Raw genomic sequence first — 16268 nt, forward strand, 5'->3', positions numbered from 1 at the left:
TCTATTGTAACATAATGTCAAAACAAAATGTCAGCCAAAATCCATGGAGACACTATTATGATATCAAAATGAAACAATATCAGCACCAGTCTACAGAGACATTACGATATGAAAAAAGACAAAACAAAACGGTATCTGGGGAGGCCTGTGACTTCTGAGTCTTAACGTAGCTTCATGTCAGGTGGTTGGCTGGCAAAAAGCATGGGTCATGTTTCGGTATCTATTTTATAAATCTCTTCTTCTGCAACACAAGAAAAGAAATCCCCAAGTGGTTCTTTAATATAAGTGACGGGACTAGAAAATTGCTTATATTTCTATCTAAATCTACGCCTCTGCCTGTATTTATATCACTGTCTTTGTCAGTCTCTGTGGTTCATTCTGGGCTTCTGATGCTACTGAACAAGTAATGAGTTCCATTTGGTCTTGGCTTAGGTTCCCTACACACCAGTACTTGGACATCAGTTAAAAGGATAAAATACAGGAAAGGCAGTGTTACAATCTGCTTGTAAAGGATCCTGCTGAGTTTTAACAGATGCTTTGCTCCATTCTTTTCTCCTGTGTCCCTAGGTAGAAGTTGGCACTATCCCTTCCTTACTGAACCTTCAGCCATCAAGGCTGGTTCTGAAAGGTGCACCTGCATTCAGGTGACCTTTGGCCTTTCTACTCATGACTCAGTAACACCTTGGCAGTCACTCTGTTTTCTCAGCCCTTTCTTAATTAATCGAAAGAGCAAAAATTCTATGTATAAACAGAAAAGCAAATCTTCATTAAAATCTAGAATCATGTTACATTGGGAATTTTTCCCAAAAGAAAATTTAGTAAATTGTCAAATCAAAATGTGTATTATTTTAAGACAAATAGAGGTGTATGTATTTTAGACACAGAGAAGTGGAGATTTTTCTATGGATATCAACTTTTAAAGGTCAATGATCACATTCTAAAAACTTGTGTTTGCAAATCAATATTGAGTTAGTTTTGGTTTAGAAATTTGAAAAACTCTGAAATTGGAAAAGAAAAAGTCAAACTAGAAAAAAAGAAATCTCTGCCATGAATACTTTGCCCTCAAAAAATTATTTATTTTTCTCATTTTAATCAGCTACAGTAGGATGTTAAAATCCGCGTGGTCACAATACAATAAGGCCTCAATTCACTAGAAACCATGCAAACCCATAATTAGCCAACACATTTGTGAATTACACTTTTAGGAGCCAGAGGTAGAGCGAATAAAAGTGCTGCTGTTGGAAGCTGAAAAATAGTGAGAAGGCAAAAGAGATTTTGAGCAACTCCTGTAGTCATCAGAATCAAATTCATCTCAATGTCTTCCTTTTTTTTCTACTTGGAGTACTCAATAATGAGAAATAATGGTCGTGAAAAATCTCAAAAGGTTTTTTAAAAAGCTACATGATACCCATTCCTTCTGTTCCAGAGGAAAGAGACCTTTATTACTTTCTAGAAGGATTTTCAAACACAAGATCTGAAACAAACAAAAAGGGGTCTTGGTAACCCGTCTGTTAATCAGATTACCAACTGGTTCTTATTTTTTTTGTTTTTGTAGAGACAGAGTCTCACTTTATGGCCCTCCGTAGAGTGCCGTGGCCTCACACAGCTCACAGCAACCTCCAACTCCTGGGCTTAGGCGATTCTCTTGCCTCAGCCTCCCGAGTAGCTGGGACTACAGGCACCCGCCACAACGCCCGGCTATTGTTTGGTTGCAGTTTGGCCGGGGCTGGGTTTGAACCCGCCACCCTCGGTATATGGGGCCCGCGCCCTACCAACTGAGCCACAACTGGTTCTTGTAAGATTATGATTACTCAGAATCTTACGTTGAGTTCCGTTGACTTGTCTCAGCTCACATGTCTTAGCCACAAAACTATGACATCCTCCAGAAAACTGGCATCATCTTTGTGTGTGGTGGGGATTTGCAGAAGCCTGGAATTGTGTTCTCAAGGCATACTTGTGTAGCCATGGTAAGACCACATTGTGGGGGAAATTGTGAAATATTCCTTACCATAAGTACCAGCGGAATAATTTTAGGTGATCAGAATAGGAGCTGGTTACTCTTAGGCAGGAGAATGAAGAGTGAAGGCCAGCAAATACTGAAACAGGGGATTAAAAATTACATGTCACTGTCACCACACTGAGCTGTGGAAGTAAACTTGTGTAATAAACATCTGAAACCAAACTGTGAATTTCCTCACATGTTAAAGGGAAACTATTTTGAGTGTAGTGCCAGAACGTGGCCTTGGGAGAAAAAGTTTAGAGGACTTGGCTAAATCTTAAAAATAGTACTTATATTTGGAGCTTTGTAGATTATAAATTTAATGCCTTAAAATTTAGTTCCCAAGTTAACTATGTATGTAATAAGAGTAATACAGAAATGATTGTTTATTGGGGAACAGTGGACATACCCTATTATTATAATCATCTGTTTTTATTTTGGAATGTTTATATCCATGTCTTTCATAGCTTAAAAAGAAATAATTTGAGTTTCCACATACACATTTTATTCTTAAAAAGAGCTTTGATCTATTTGAAAATAATTAAGAATTATGAATAACACAAATGAGAAACTCCAGTTTTAACATAGAGAGTAAAGACATTTCTTTTTCTTTTCCTCTTGAAAATCACTTCAAAACAACAAAAAGTAAGAAACAGAAATATTAACTCTATTTTTTTAATGAAAATGAAAATATCTCTTTATTAAACAATGATAGGATGACACCAGAAGGTGAAGAACTAAATTTGTGCACTCCAGGACAAAGATGATTGTTTTGTTTACTAAAGAAACTAGATTGCCTAAGAAAATGCACCCTCGTACATGGATCTGAGAATTTCTAATCAAAACAGAGGCTCTCTACTCAGCCTTCCTGTCCACTATGACTTTCCCACTGACACACATAGTGACTAATCTGGCTTCTAATGTTCCACTTTTTTTTTTTTTTTTTGCAGTTTTTGGCTGGGGCTGGGTTTGAACCCGCCACCTCCAGCATATGGGGCCAGTGCCCTACTCCTTTGAGCCACAGGCGCTGCCCTAATGTTCCACTTTTAATATAAAAGGACAGGCAGGCATATCAAACATTGAGGAAAGCCTTGGTTCTAGAAGACCTCAAAACAACAATCTTTTTTTTCTTTTTTTTTAAGAACTTGGAAGGAACATAAAATACAGGAAGAAGAAGAGAAAAATATTAAAGGATTTTAAAGACTATCCACTGTGGGGTACGACACTACACTCACCAGATGTGAACAGGAAGCCATTGGACAGGATTGTTGAGAAAATGAGAATAAACTCTTGAAAAATAATAAACACAATATCAGTATTAAAAAATACAGTAGAAGGCTTGGTAGGTAAGGTTGAGAAATTCCCCAGGAAATGAAACATGAGCTTTAAGACAAAGCAATATAGTGGGAAAGAAAGGGGAATAGAGTCAAAAGTTCCTTCTGGGAGAGCCAGTGTAAAACTAATTAATATACTTTCTAGAAAAAGATAAGGGAGAGAATGATGAAGAGATTATTAGAGAAATAAATGACACAAAAAGTTTTTCCAGAACTGATAATTGTGTAGTGCCCAGAAAAATCAATTTTTATAAGAAGACAGCATTATGACATTTTAGAATACCATAAAGAGAAGACCCTGTTTTCTTCTTTTTTTAAGTATACAATAAAGTATTGGGAATGAGAATATTATCAAATTTCTCTATTGTAACATTGTAAGCTAGAAAATATTGGAGCAACACTTTCGAATATTAAAGGGTAATGAGTTTTTCTTCACAATTTCATACCTAGCCCAACTGTCAATGAATGGTAATTGTAGAATAAGTATATATGAAGCATGCAAATACACAAAATATTTTACTTCTAATATACCCCCTTTTAGAAAGCTATGGAATATGTGCTCTAATAACACCTTCACACACACCCTCCAGGATTTCTGCTGTTCAGAAAACTAGGGAGCAGCTGGTCCAGATAGGGGAATATGGTAAGAGCTCTTGAGGTTAGAGGCCTCCTAAAAAACAGTCAGGATTGATCTTGTGGAAATTTCTATTAAAAGGCTGTATTATGTGGAAAAAATTAGAGACAGGCTCAAAGAAAAATCAAGAATGTCACAGAAGGAAAAAAATAGAACCCCACTGGAATTCACAGTGAATGGTATTTATTTAAACTAAATACTGAAAAATGATTTTCAGCTAAGTTGTGCAGTAACTATTTTGGGAAGATGTGGAAGATAGGAACCGAGAGAAAGAACTGGGATTGCAGCGTCAGAAAGCTAAAGCTTCCCCTCCCTTCTCTGAAAGTCAGCAGATACATGTTTGACATTGATGAATCCAGGAGATAGCATAATATAAACAGAGTCTTCAGAAATATGTAAATACCAAAGGAATTTGGTTAGATGTAGATTATTGTTAAATCCATAGCTTTCATTCGTGTAATGGATTCATATTGATGTTACTAATTTACATTTAATAGTATCAAATATAATATGAAAATGAAATTTCAAATGTCATTTATTATTAAATTAAAAAATTTAGTATACATTGTATGTTATCAAAATTTCATTTCACCCATCAAATTTTGTAGAAATTTTCTGACAGTGCCTGTGGCTCAGTGAGTAGGGCACCGGCCCCGTATACTGAGGGTGGCAGGTTTGAACCTGGTCCAGCCAAACTGCAACAAAAAAATAGCTGGGCGATCTGGCAGGCGCCTGTAGTCCCAGCTACTCGGGAGGCTGAGGCAAGAGAATCACCTAAGCCCAAGAGCTGGAGGTTGCTGTGAGCTGTGATGCCACAGCACTCTACCCAGGAGGACATAGTGAGACACTGTCTCTAAAAAAAAAAAAGAAAGAAAGAAAGAAAAGAAATTTTGTAGAAATTTTCAACTAAATGAAAGAAAGTGAGCCACGGAAGAATTATCAGCAAGAGTGTATCACAAACCAGGAATTGTGATCCACCCATACTGGAGTTAAAAAGTAATATCGTAGGAAACAACTAAACTTATCTTAAAAGTCTTTCATGGGATTGGGTGGTCAGCAAGATGAGACGTGATAAAGCAGGAGATTCTTTCAAACCGTTAGCATTTTAAAATATAAACCATATGCAGGTAAGTATTACCTTGAGAAAATGTAATATATACAAGAATGATGCAAGCCATTTTATAGTATCAAAAAGTCCAAACCAACATGGTCACACTGTTTGTGTTTTCCTCATATAATAATTTATCTAAACTTGAAATTAAAAGTTAAATTGATGTTTCTATTTCATTTATTTCATCTCTCCCAACAAATAATTTATAAGTTCACACACAGCCAAATTGTGAATAGAATGAAAGCCCAGGAAATTATGAACTAAAAATTATGTAATGAATCAAGGGCGTAAAATAAATAGAAATTTGAAAAATAGAGAAAAATATTTTACTGATCTTTAAATTTTTTAATAGTCAACAGTAACGGTACTTTATTTGAGTATATCCAGTGGTTTTTGTTTGTTTAGGAAACTAGTTAATAAATGTACGTTTCACTGCTTTTATTTTCATTCTCAAAGATGTCCCAGAGTTAACCTCTTATGGGATTTAAAGACACTCTATCTCCTGTTACATTACTTTCTATTTTGAGAAATTTGAGGAAAACCTATAGGATATAGCCATGATGTAGAGTTAAGTACTGAGTTGCATTGGTGTTTTTTTTTCTTTAAGAGAAAACAAATTTGGGCGGTGCCTGTGGCTCAGTTGGTAAGGCGCCGGCCCCATGTACCGAGGGTGACGGGTTGGACCCGGCCCCGGCCAAACTGCAACCAAAAAATAGCCGGGTGTTGTGGCGGGCGCCTGTAGTCCCAGCTACTCGGAGGCTGAGGCAAGAGAATCGCCTAAGCCCAGGAGTTGGAGGTTGCTGTGAGCTGTGACGCCACTGCACTCTACCGAGAGCCATAAAGTGAGACTCTGTCTCTACCAAAAAAAAAAAAAAAGAAAAAACAAACCATAGTTTAGTTTTGTATAGCATTTTGCAATTATGTTGTCATTGAAGACAAAGAATGCAAAAACAAAGAAAATGTTAGCCGTGGATTCTGTGTAATCATTTTGTGATTAAAGAATTAAAATAACGGTTCTGTAATTATTCCTACGCTTGTATGATAAAACCCTCTCTAATATGAAAAAGAACATGACAATCATTTTATTTTGTCATCAAAAGCCATCAGGTTTCGTAGCTTAATTTCCATTCCCTTTTTCATTTCAAATTTTTACAATGCATTCCCAATTTTCACTCTTCTTTCAGTTTATCCAAAGTTTTCACCTATAAAATTCCATTTGCTTGTTACTCAGATGCTTAAATATATATTTTGGGTTGAGACACAGACTTTAATGGAGTACCACACTGGCTAATTTTTGTATCTCCAGCGACTTTCTTGAATGAATAAAAATATAATTCATAAACTTTCTTCAGCTCTCTAACCTATTAGAATACCTAACATATCCTTGCCATTTATTAGAGAATTCCAGAAAAATCACACAATCTGTGAAAAGTCAATGCACTTTGGAAGTTAACCCCAAGTTACAGCCTCTTACACTGTGCAGGGAAAAATGATATACGTGGTTTCTTATGGGCAATAACATTTTTATTTTCTAAAAATGCATTTAAATTACTTGGTGTACCTGGAAAACATTCTCTCTTCTGTCTTAAAGCTGTGCAGAGTTGCCTGCTAGGGAGTCAGATGCCCCCAGATGCACAGAACTCTGCCTCTGCCCCGTGCCCTGTCCCTCCCAGGAACCCAAGGACGTGTAGTCTGGTCCTTTCTGCCACCTCTGAGGTTTGGGGGTCTAGCACACACATACTCTCACAGTATTTACAGGTCAGTTGTTTAAAAGGTTTTATTAGAAAATGTTTCCTTCATTTGATAATTAGCTTGATAATTAGCTTTCTGTTGCTAATTTTTAAAAACTTGCTAAGCGACATTACCTTTGTGCTGACATGTGAGCAAGTGGCTCGTTGGTGGCCTGACAGCAGTCAGTTTAGCAATCCATTTTAGTAGAAACCAGCTTGGGTTATTTCTGCAACACTAGTCAGGAACAGCTACCCGTGGGGCTTTTGTGTGTGTGTTTATTGTCAGGTCTTGAAATTATGGATGCCTGAGCACGTGTGTGCCCTCTGTAGCCAGAGGAATTCCCTTCAAAAAGTAAAACTAAATTTTTCTCACTCCCGCCTGAGACCAGTGACAGGCTAATAAGGAAGAGTGATGATAGTAATAAAATGGGGCGAGGGGTACCTTCCTGAGATTTTGTCACTTATAAAATGATAGACCTGTTTGTTCCCCACCGGCTGCAGAGGGAGCCTGAGGAGTCCCGGGACTTTCTGATGGGGAGGTGACCTCCCTGTGATCATAACTCGTCCAGAGACCTGGAACTGTCATATCAGAAGCCAAGGCGGGATTAACAGCTTTGGCGACCACCTTTTTAACCTAGAGAACGTAGCTGTATGTTTTTAATTTGTTATGATTCATTATACTGAAATTGGTGTAAAATGGACGACAAATCACGGGTGTCAGAATCTGGAAATGAATTTTATCAGCTGAGCGAAGTGGGTGCCTTTGGGATTTGCATAAGTTCCTCGTCATTCTTTTTATATTACAGATGATGAGTAAAACTGTGAAAATAAACTGAAAATGACACGATATTTCCTAAGTAGCTAATTTCACATGTACACATAGACACATATAAATATAGCCACTTAGTCTGAGTTTAGAGTTTCTCTGTAATTCAAGGTGATTTTTTTTTTTTTTTTTTTTAATTTTGGCCGGGGCTAGGTTTGAACCCGCCACCTCCAGCATACGGGACCGGCGCCCTACTCCTTGAGCCACAGGGCCGCCAATTCAAGGTGATTTTTACAGAACCACAGAAGTATCTATCCCAAAACCTCAAAATCAACATGAAGACCATTTTTTCCATATCATAACTGTCTGTGAATATCTTTAGAAAAAAACGCAAACATTACAACAAAATATTTACCAACTCTACTTTTTTTTTCAATGTCCAAATTTGGAAGAAGGAACTCAAGACTTACAGACCAGTATAAAAGTGCTCGGAAGGAAGAGCTGTCCCCAAATTTCAGATGTTATAAATACCTTCCAGCATCTCACTCACACACACACACACACACACACACACACACACACAGAAGCTGCCCTCGTTAGGAACTAACTTTGCATGCATAATTAATTTGGGCACCACATTCCTACTTCACATCCCGAAGAGAAATTGAATTCAGGTGTTTGGTGAACATATGGAGGCTGTACTGTGAATTTATGACCTGAGGTTTGAGTGTCAAACCCCAAGATACTTGCTGATAAAACTTAATGAAGCTTGTGCAGAGGAGCTATTTTTATTTGTAGTTTGGTAATTGATACATTTCTCGGTTTTACCCTCCCCTCCCCCCCCCCGCCATTTCTCATAAATTGTGCAACCTGAGAGACAGAGCCAGCTTGATTGATTACTTACCTAATTTGAAAGTTCCGAGTTTGCTTTTCCCTGGCATTTTCTTCTGTTCTTTCCCTTCCCTTTTATTTTAGCACGTTATGCGTCTTCACCTGTACAGGTGATACAAGTTAACAGGAGGCAAACCGTCTGCTTTGAACAGTCATCGTGGGAGGAAGCATTTCTTCCCTCTAAGAGAAGCAAAAGCTTTCACAGAGGTCTGACCCCACTTTACTCTTTCTTAAGAAAGCAAAAATGAGAGGCACATTCTAGCTTGGTATGAAAATCTAGGCAACAAATTCATTGCTGTTTAAAGATTTTTCTCCCCAGGAATAAAAACCCCTTCAAGGAACAGGAACCCACCACACACAGCCTAACCCCATCTCCCTGTTTCACTGTTTATACTTCAATTTTTACCAAGAAGGCTGCTTTGAGTACCAGGAGGGGGGGGGGGAAGAACCCCCAAATGACAAGCATTCCATTTTAACATACAGGGTGTAATGGGTTTAATGAGAAACCTGTGTTTGCTCACTAATTTACAGCAATTAAGAACTCAGTTCTGACATCTGTAGATTAAAACTATTTATCAGCAGATCAGGAATATGTTACAGAATTGCTAATCAGTATAGAAAAACAGCTCAGTGGGAAGAAGGTTGTTTACCTGTACTCTCCCGAACAGCGGCCGTTCCTGGAACTTGTACACCCTAGGATCCCGTTTTAGTTCAGAGACATTTCTCCCCCCGCCCCATGCTTTAGTCATCCCTGTTCAACAACTTGTTTGTATCCACTTTATCATGCTGACAATCTGTCGGTTTCGAAAGGATTACAACTCTGTACATCCGCGCATGACATCACAGTAAGACATTGCTTAATGATCTGAGACGCTGGTGGTCATTGCCGGCTGCCTGTTACCAAGGCTGGGTGACAGATCTGCCCTCCATCTGCTGCTCCCAGAGTCCCTTTTTTGCCTGCTCCGGTCCTGGTGTCTACTTCAAGTGACCTCCATGAGATAGCTGAATTTTTGACTTGCCGTTGGTACAAATAAAGGGACTCACAGTTTTTCCTTTTCCAGGAAGGCAAAGAAGAATTAGTAATTGGGAAAGGGGGGAAAGGGTGCTCTGAATGTTCTCCATATTATTCTCCGAGGGTGGGCTTTTTACATAATGGGCTGCATCTTTGGTCCTTCCATATGTGTAGCTATGAAGGAAGTCAGCAAAGAGATAAAATTTAATTAAATAAGGGGACTGAAATATAGGAACCCCCTGTGAGGTTGAGTTGTTACCTAAGGACCTTATCCAGGCTTGGAAAAGTTGGGGTTCTGGAAAACAGGATCATTGAGGGTAAGCGAATTGAGTGTTAGAAGCTGTAACCTACTGTCTTCTTTTGAGGTGTGCCGGGATGAGACCACAGTGATGTTTCAGAAGTCACAGGACTTTGAATGCTAGCAGGTGGGGGGGGGGGGGTGAAGAAAAGAGTTCCTTAAGCAGAGAACTTGGCAATTAGCAGAACTCTAACACGCTTTTTTCCCCCTCTATGCATGGGATACCTGTTGGAGTGATGAAAATACATCCACAGGAAAAAAACTTTTTTGAGTAGTGTGACAATGTGTTATTTCTAGGACCTCCAGTATATTTGGGAAATTGACTTTTTTTATTTGTTTTTACTGGGATGAAGAATAATATCCCTTTTGCATCCCTTGTAATTAGATGCCAAGTGCAGATGTGAAATTCACTAGCATTTGGAATAGAATTTTGTACTTAGGCCAAAAAGTAAATGGTTAGGGTTGAGAAGCAGACAGCAAAAATGAAACAGCCAAAGATAGAAGCTGATCTGGGTGACAAAAATCTTTACACCTATTCCTTTGTAAATTGGGGGTTTCAAGGGCTTCTGTTAAGTCCTTGACAGTTGGCAAACTAAAGTAGATCAAATTTTAACCAGGACTATCTCCTTGTGACTTGGAGACTTTGAGCCAGATCCCAGCAGGTCATCAGCTTCTGCCAGAAGGAGAAGCTGGGAATGAGCCCTTGGTTTACCAGATTACCTGGATGGCAGGTATATCTTCACCACATTGCAGGAAACCACCCACATTCAGCCTTGGTCTCACCAGGCTGATTTTCAGAGGTCACGGAGCCTGCTGGGAATGAGCCCTTGGTTTACCAAATTACCTGGGTGGCAGGTATATCTTCACCACATTGCAGGAAACCACCCACATTCAGCCTTGGTCTCACCAGGCTGATTTTCAGAGGTCATGGAGCCTGAAGAAGGTAGTTTGGGTGCAGCAATGGGAAGGTTGATAAAAAGGAGTCATCCTAAACAGAATTGGATAGATTTCCACGTTTCAATGGAAAGAACATTTGATGGGTTTCCCGTATTAAGATCTGGCAATGAATGTTTTTCAGTGACATCATCTGCAACAGCGTTTACTTGGTGCAACTTTTCTCAGAGACCAGAACTTTGCAGTGACTAATCCTAACACTATGAGCGATATGGGTCAAACTCACTTGTAAAATGCAGTGTCCGTCTTTTATTCTGTCCTTACTAACCAATGTGCTTTTGCAGCAGGCAGTATTTCTTTGGTTCCAATCGTGGGCAGAGACTATGTGCTTTAAGGCTTTTTATTTCATCAACTTTAGAAGTATTTAAAGTCCCCATGGTGCTGTTTAAGATGATGTGGTGATAGTGGTGGTGAGTTGTAAGGAGGAAGGTTTGAGTTTGTCTATTGCTGTAAAGTTGTTGCTTAACAAACCACCTAACAACACAATGGTGTCAAATAACAAGCATCTATTTTTCTCTTGTGCATCTGTTGACAGGCAGGGAATGGCTGATTTAGGCTGGGCTCTGTTGGGGTTGACTTTAAGCAACAGGTTGGGTCCAGATCTGTTTATCAGGCTGTGGGGCAGAAGTCAGGAGCACAGCAGAGCAGCCCCACCATGCAGTCACAACTCCTGCATCATACCCAGTGGCATCCGACCAAAGCAAGTCACATGGCCAAGGCCAACATCCATTCAATGGGGTCTTAACATTTCTTTTGGCTAGGTAACAAAGTAACCCAAACTGAGCTGCTTAAAACATTACACAGTTATTACATTGCAGTTTCTGTGGGTCTGGAGTCCAGGCATGAGACAGCTGGGTCCTCTTCTCAAGGTGATTTCGGCTAGGCTAGGGTCTCCACTAAGGAAATACCAGCTTCCTAGCATTCTGTTCCATGCAGCTGGAAGATTCATGGTACTTTGATTTTTCACCCTCTCCTTAGTCTCATAAATGTAATCACAGGCATTTCTCCACTGTTTCCTCATTTCACTGGTTAGAAGCAAGCGTGGGGACTGTCCACGCTTAAGGTTAGAGGATTGCAAAAGGTGTGAATACCACGAGGCCACCTTAAGACTGTTGATCACAAATATTTGCTGAACAATTTACTGTGCCCCAGGCAAGTGAACACACAAGTTAGACACATGCTAAATGACCGTGAAGAAGGCGAAAACGCACACAAGCTCTGGAAAACGCTGTAGATAGTATTGGGGTTAGAGGACAGTTACAGACAGCTTGAGAGGGAAAAATGAATGTCAGCAACACCTTCGAGAAAGTGGAATCTGATTTTTTTGCAATTTGGAAAAATGTAAAGAAAAGAAGAAAAGAGTATTAAAGAAAGAAAAAGACGAGAAAATGTCTCTTCCTGCCCTCTTTGGAAGACTCTTTTTTCTTTCACCAGAGTTTATAATCATTTCTCCCTTCTGAGCAGCGTGCAGAGCCTTCCACAACCACAATTCATTCTCCCGAAGCCTGCCTCCCTTCTCTCTTCTTTTCATTTTTTTTTTCTTTTTCCTTCTTTCTCTGTAAAAAATTAGTGTATACTAAGATGGTACCTCCTTATTTAAGAAAATGAGTGATTAATTTTCTCTTCCATTGAATTCTGGATCTTAAAGCTAATCTCTTCAGGCTTGCCGATTTCTTTTACATAATTAAAAATGCAAATGTTAAAGTATTTTTAATCCATAAAGAATTAATCAGTCACATCACAAACTCCTCTCTCGCTCAGCATACGCTCCTCTGAAAAGATGGGTCAGCCCTCAGGCCTGCAAGGAAGTGGTAGTGTACCCAGGTTCAAGTTTGGACAGTTCCGAAGGAGCAGACAGTTTAAGAGAGGGAAGCTGCTAGGAACGGTACCCAGTGGTGAATTTTTTTTTTAATTTCTTTCTCGGGGCTTTTACTAGGTGCTTTATCTTGGTGCAGTAAAAGTAAATGACTTTGAGAAGTGACATAAAATAGGCAGCATCCTCAGAATACAAAGTAGAGGCTGCACGCTAGCTACCAACAGACCTATTTTGTTTGGCTTACCTAGAATTTTAAAATTAAAATAAATTAACATATTAAATTTGGGGGGCCAGGCAGGAAACCATATTTCTGAATTTTCTGAAAAGAAATTGGACAGCAGTACGAGGCCTGCCTCTCTTCTAGGGAGCAGTCTACCGTAACCAAGGACCTTACTCTGTCCCCCACGGCTGTTCACGTTCTGTGTGTCACAGAACCTATGTGGGTGCTTCTAGAGCAGTGGGGTCGCCTTCGTCCTTAGTTAATTGCCATGCGGGCATTAGGATTTGCCCTAGTCTGAAGCCAGCATGCGTTGCCTTCAGCCTGCTGAACATACCTGTAGAACTTTCTGAATGAAGTATATAGAGATTGCTGGGCCCTGAACAGGGTGGACTGGGTCAGAATATCTGAGCCTTGGCAAGCAACATTTTTTTTTAACAAGCCCTCGGGATGGCTGTCATACACGTGCTGTACGTGAGAGCCACTGTTGTGAAGTTCCTGTATGCTCTCCCCATACCCTGGGAGGTGGCTGGGTTAGCACACCTGGGGGGCACAGGTGCAAGACAGGCTCCCGTGCTGACCTGCAGATAGGCTCACGGCTGCGTGTTCGCATGAATGGCTACATTTCGGAGGTCTATGACGGTATCCAGTCTGAAGGTTTGGAACCTTCGAGCACATGCTGTGCCTTCTACCTCTGGGCTCCATGTAATACAGGGTCACACTGTCCTGTGCGCCTGTGTTACGAAGCTCTGTAGTGTGTGATCTGGGGGGTACCTTTCCTTACTCTGAGATAAAGGGGTAGATCATTACTGAACCAAAAGCAACCCTCTTCGCTTAGTTAAAACATGAAATGAAGTTCTAATCAGGTAGCAAAAACTAATGTGTAAGGAGAGGCTGAGTATTAGTACTGATGAACACTTTCCTATGTTTGTCCGTGTGGGTTTTTTTTCTTTTTACCCCAAAATCCTCTTTTGTTCCCTTCACCATCCCTCTCGTGCAGACTGTAAATCGTGATTTGCCGACTACTCATTAAGAGGATTTTTGTCTTACATAGCCATCTGATCAATTTAGGCAGTGTTTTTATTATCCTCACCAATAACAATAATAATAAAAAATAACTTTACGTTGGCAATGAACCTCAATATACACTGTTTGGGATGTGCAGGGATTAGTCACGATTGCTAATGAATATTTAAAATTTCCTTTAGCTTTCTTGGCAGAAGAGCTAACCAGGAACCTTAGAAGTCCGAGTTTGAATTATTGGCTTGTTACAGACTGGCCTGAGAGACAGAACTAAGCAGTTGCGATGGTTTCATCTCCCGAAGCCAGGATTTCGCCTCCAGGCTGCCAACTGTTGTTCCCCAAGGGTGCTTGATGGTCTTCCAGTCTTTGGAAATCATCATCAATCACCAAAGCCATTGCAGCCTGTTTTCCAACTCCAACCATTAAAGCAGCTTTGCTCATCACAGACAACTCAGTTGGCTTTGTCTGGAGCACTGGGCGAAAGAGAGCAAAGGAAAAGAAGGTGAAACAGTGATTTCACTCGCTGCCCAGATTTGGAAACAAGGGCAGACATAACTTTCACCACTTCTCTTTTACTGTGGGGAACACTGAGACCGTTAGAGTTTAAAGTGATGGACACTGGGTCAGCTTCCTTTTTTTTTTATTATTATTATTAATATTAAATCATAGCTGTGTACATTAATGTGATCATGGGGCACCATACACTGGTTTTTTAAACAGTTTGACACATTTTCATCACACTGGTTAACATAGCCTTCCTGGCATTTTCTTAGTTGTTGTATTAAGACAATTATATTCTACATTTACTAGGTTTCACATGTACCCTTGTAAGATGGCCTTGCAGTTAATCACAAGCAGTAGGAGGTCAGTTTCCTTCAGTGGTTGCATTTCATGAACCTAATAATTAGGGGCTTAAAACTGTCTTCTGCTGCATGAAAACAACAGAGAAACACTTGTATTTAGACTCGTAAAATACTTTGTCAGTCAGGCCTCCTACAATCTTCACATTGAAAGCTCTGAAGTATGCCAGCAACAAAAGGAAAGCACAGTTGGAAATGTGATGATGACGGTGAGATTCCCAAACGCTCACCTTCCTGTCTCTTTGTGTGAAGAACCAGCGGAACCATCCTCAGGCTTCCACTGTCACAATTTCACATACAGAGTGTGGAGCTTTATAGATTTGACGTTGTCATAGGTGGCCAGTTCTGAAAATGTACACATCGGAACAATATAAGATGCTGTATGTATATTTTTTTTCCAAAGCCAGTGGGAACTACAAGCTGCCCACCTGAAAAGTATGGATGGAGGAGAGTTTTGAAGCTGTATCCAATGGGGATGGAAGCCTCACATTGTCAGGCAACACATCTTACAGACAGGTTCCCCTTTTATGTCCTCAGGCTGATCAATTCAGAAGATTTGTCAAAAGAAAAACAAAGGTGGGGGGGGAAGCACAGGCCTTCTGTGCTGATAGGTACACATGTGCATGTCTGGTCTGAAAATTAGGTCAACTGAAGGAAGCGGTCAGTGTAGGGAGGTGGTCAGCTATGGAGTTTCTACTGTATGTGAAATTATATGTGGACATGTCTGTTGGGGAATTTTATGCCCTCCACTGTGGTAGAATTTTTCTTTCCAACATACCTCTCCCAAATGACATCACCTGGAGGGGGACAGGGCAGACAGCTCAGGGACGCTGAGGAACCAGGGTAACGCACTTCCCATGAAGAGACCTGGTCTTCCTAATAGCTTTGCAGCTTCCCATTGTGCTAGCAGCTTGGAGGGTCTGTTGAGAAATATAAGATGTGGTTCTTGTCCTCAAGAAATCTGAAGTTTGGTTGGGGAGACAGTATATGCCTGATGGGTGTGAATAGTTCCTCTGATAGGCTGGATTCAAGTCAGTGCTTTAGCTCATGGAATAGACTAGAAGTGCTCTGGGATTTAAGATTGATTTTAGGCCCCCATCTCTATGATGTTTGCAAAGAAACTGGGTTCTTGTTTGTTTTTTGTTTGGTTTTGGAGATAGAGTCTCACTCTGTCACCCTGGGTAGAGTGCCATGGCATCATCATAGCTCACAGCAACCTCAAACTCCTAGGCTCAAGCAATCCTCCTGCCTCAGCCTCCCCAGTGGCTGGGACTGTAGGTGCCCACCATTCCTGGCTACCTTTTTTCCCCTATTTTTAGTAGAGGTGGGGTCTTGCTCCTGTTCAGGCTGGTCTTGAACTCCTGAGCTTAAGCAGAGCACCTGCCTCAGCCTCCCGGAGTGGTAGGATTATAGGTGTGAGCTGCCACACCCAGCCAAAGATACTGTTTTTAAAATTTGTGTGATTTTATTAATACAAAGGAGGGGTTTTAGAATCTGATACGAATTTTATTAAGTGATGATAGGGCATAGAGAAATGACCTTTAAACAAGCCACTTAACTTCTGGGAACCTCAGCTTTTGTATTTGTAAGTGTGTGTGTGTGCGCGTGCGTGCACACATGAAA

At 40.2% G+C, this 16268-nt stretch overlaps 1 protein-coding gene across 18 annotated transcripts in view; it reads left to right on the forward strand.

The window, feature by feature from the left end:
• PARD3 (par-3 family cell polarity regulator) overlaps positions 1-16268 on the forward strand; it is a 760426-nt gene that overhangs the window by 715975 nt on the left and 28183 nt on the right. The gene's annotated exons all lie outside the window — the stretch shown is intronic.

This window comes from Nycticebus coucang, chromosome 20 (assembly GCF_027406575.1).
Source record: "Nycticebus coucang isolate mNycCou1 chromosome 20, mNycCou1.pri, whole genome shotgun sequence".
Lineage (NCBI taxonomy): Eukaryota > Metazoa > Chordata > Mammalia > Primates > Lorisidae > Nycticebus > Nycticebus coucang.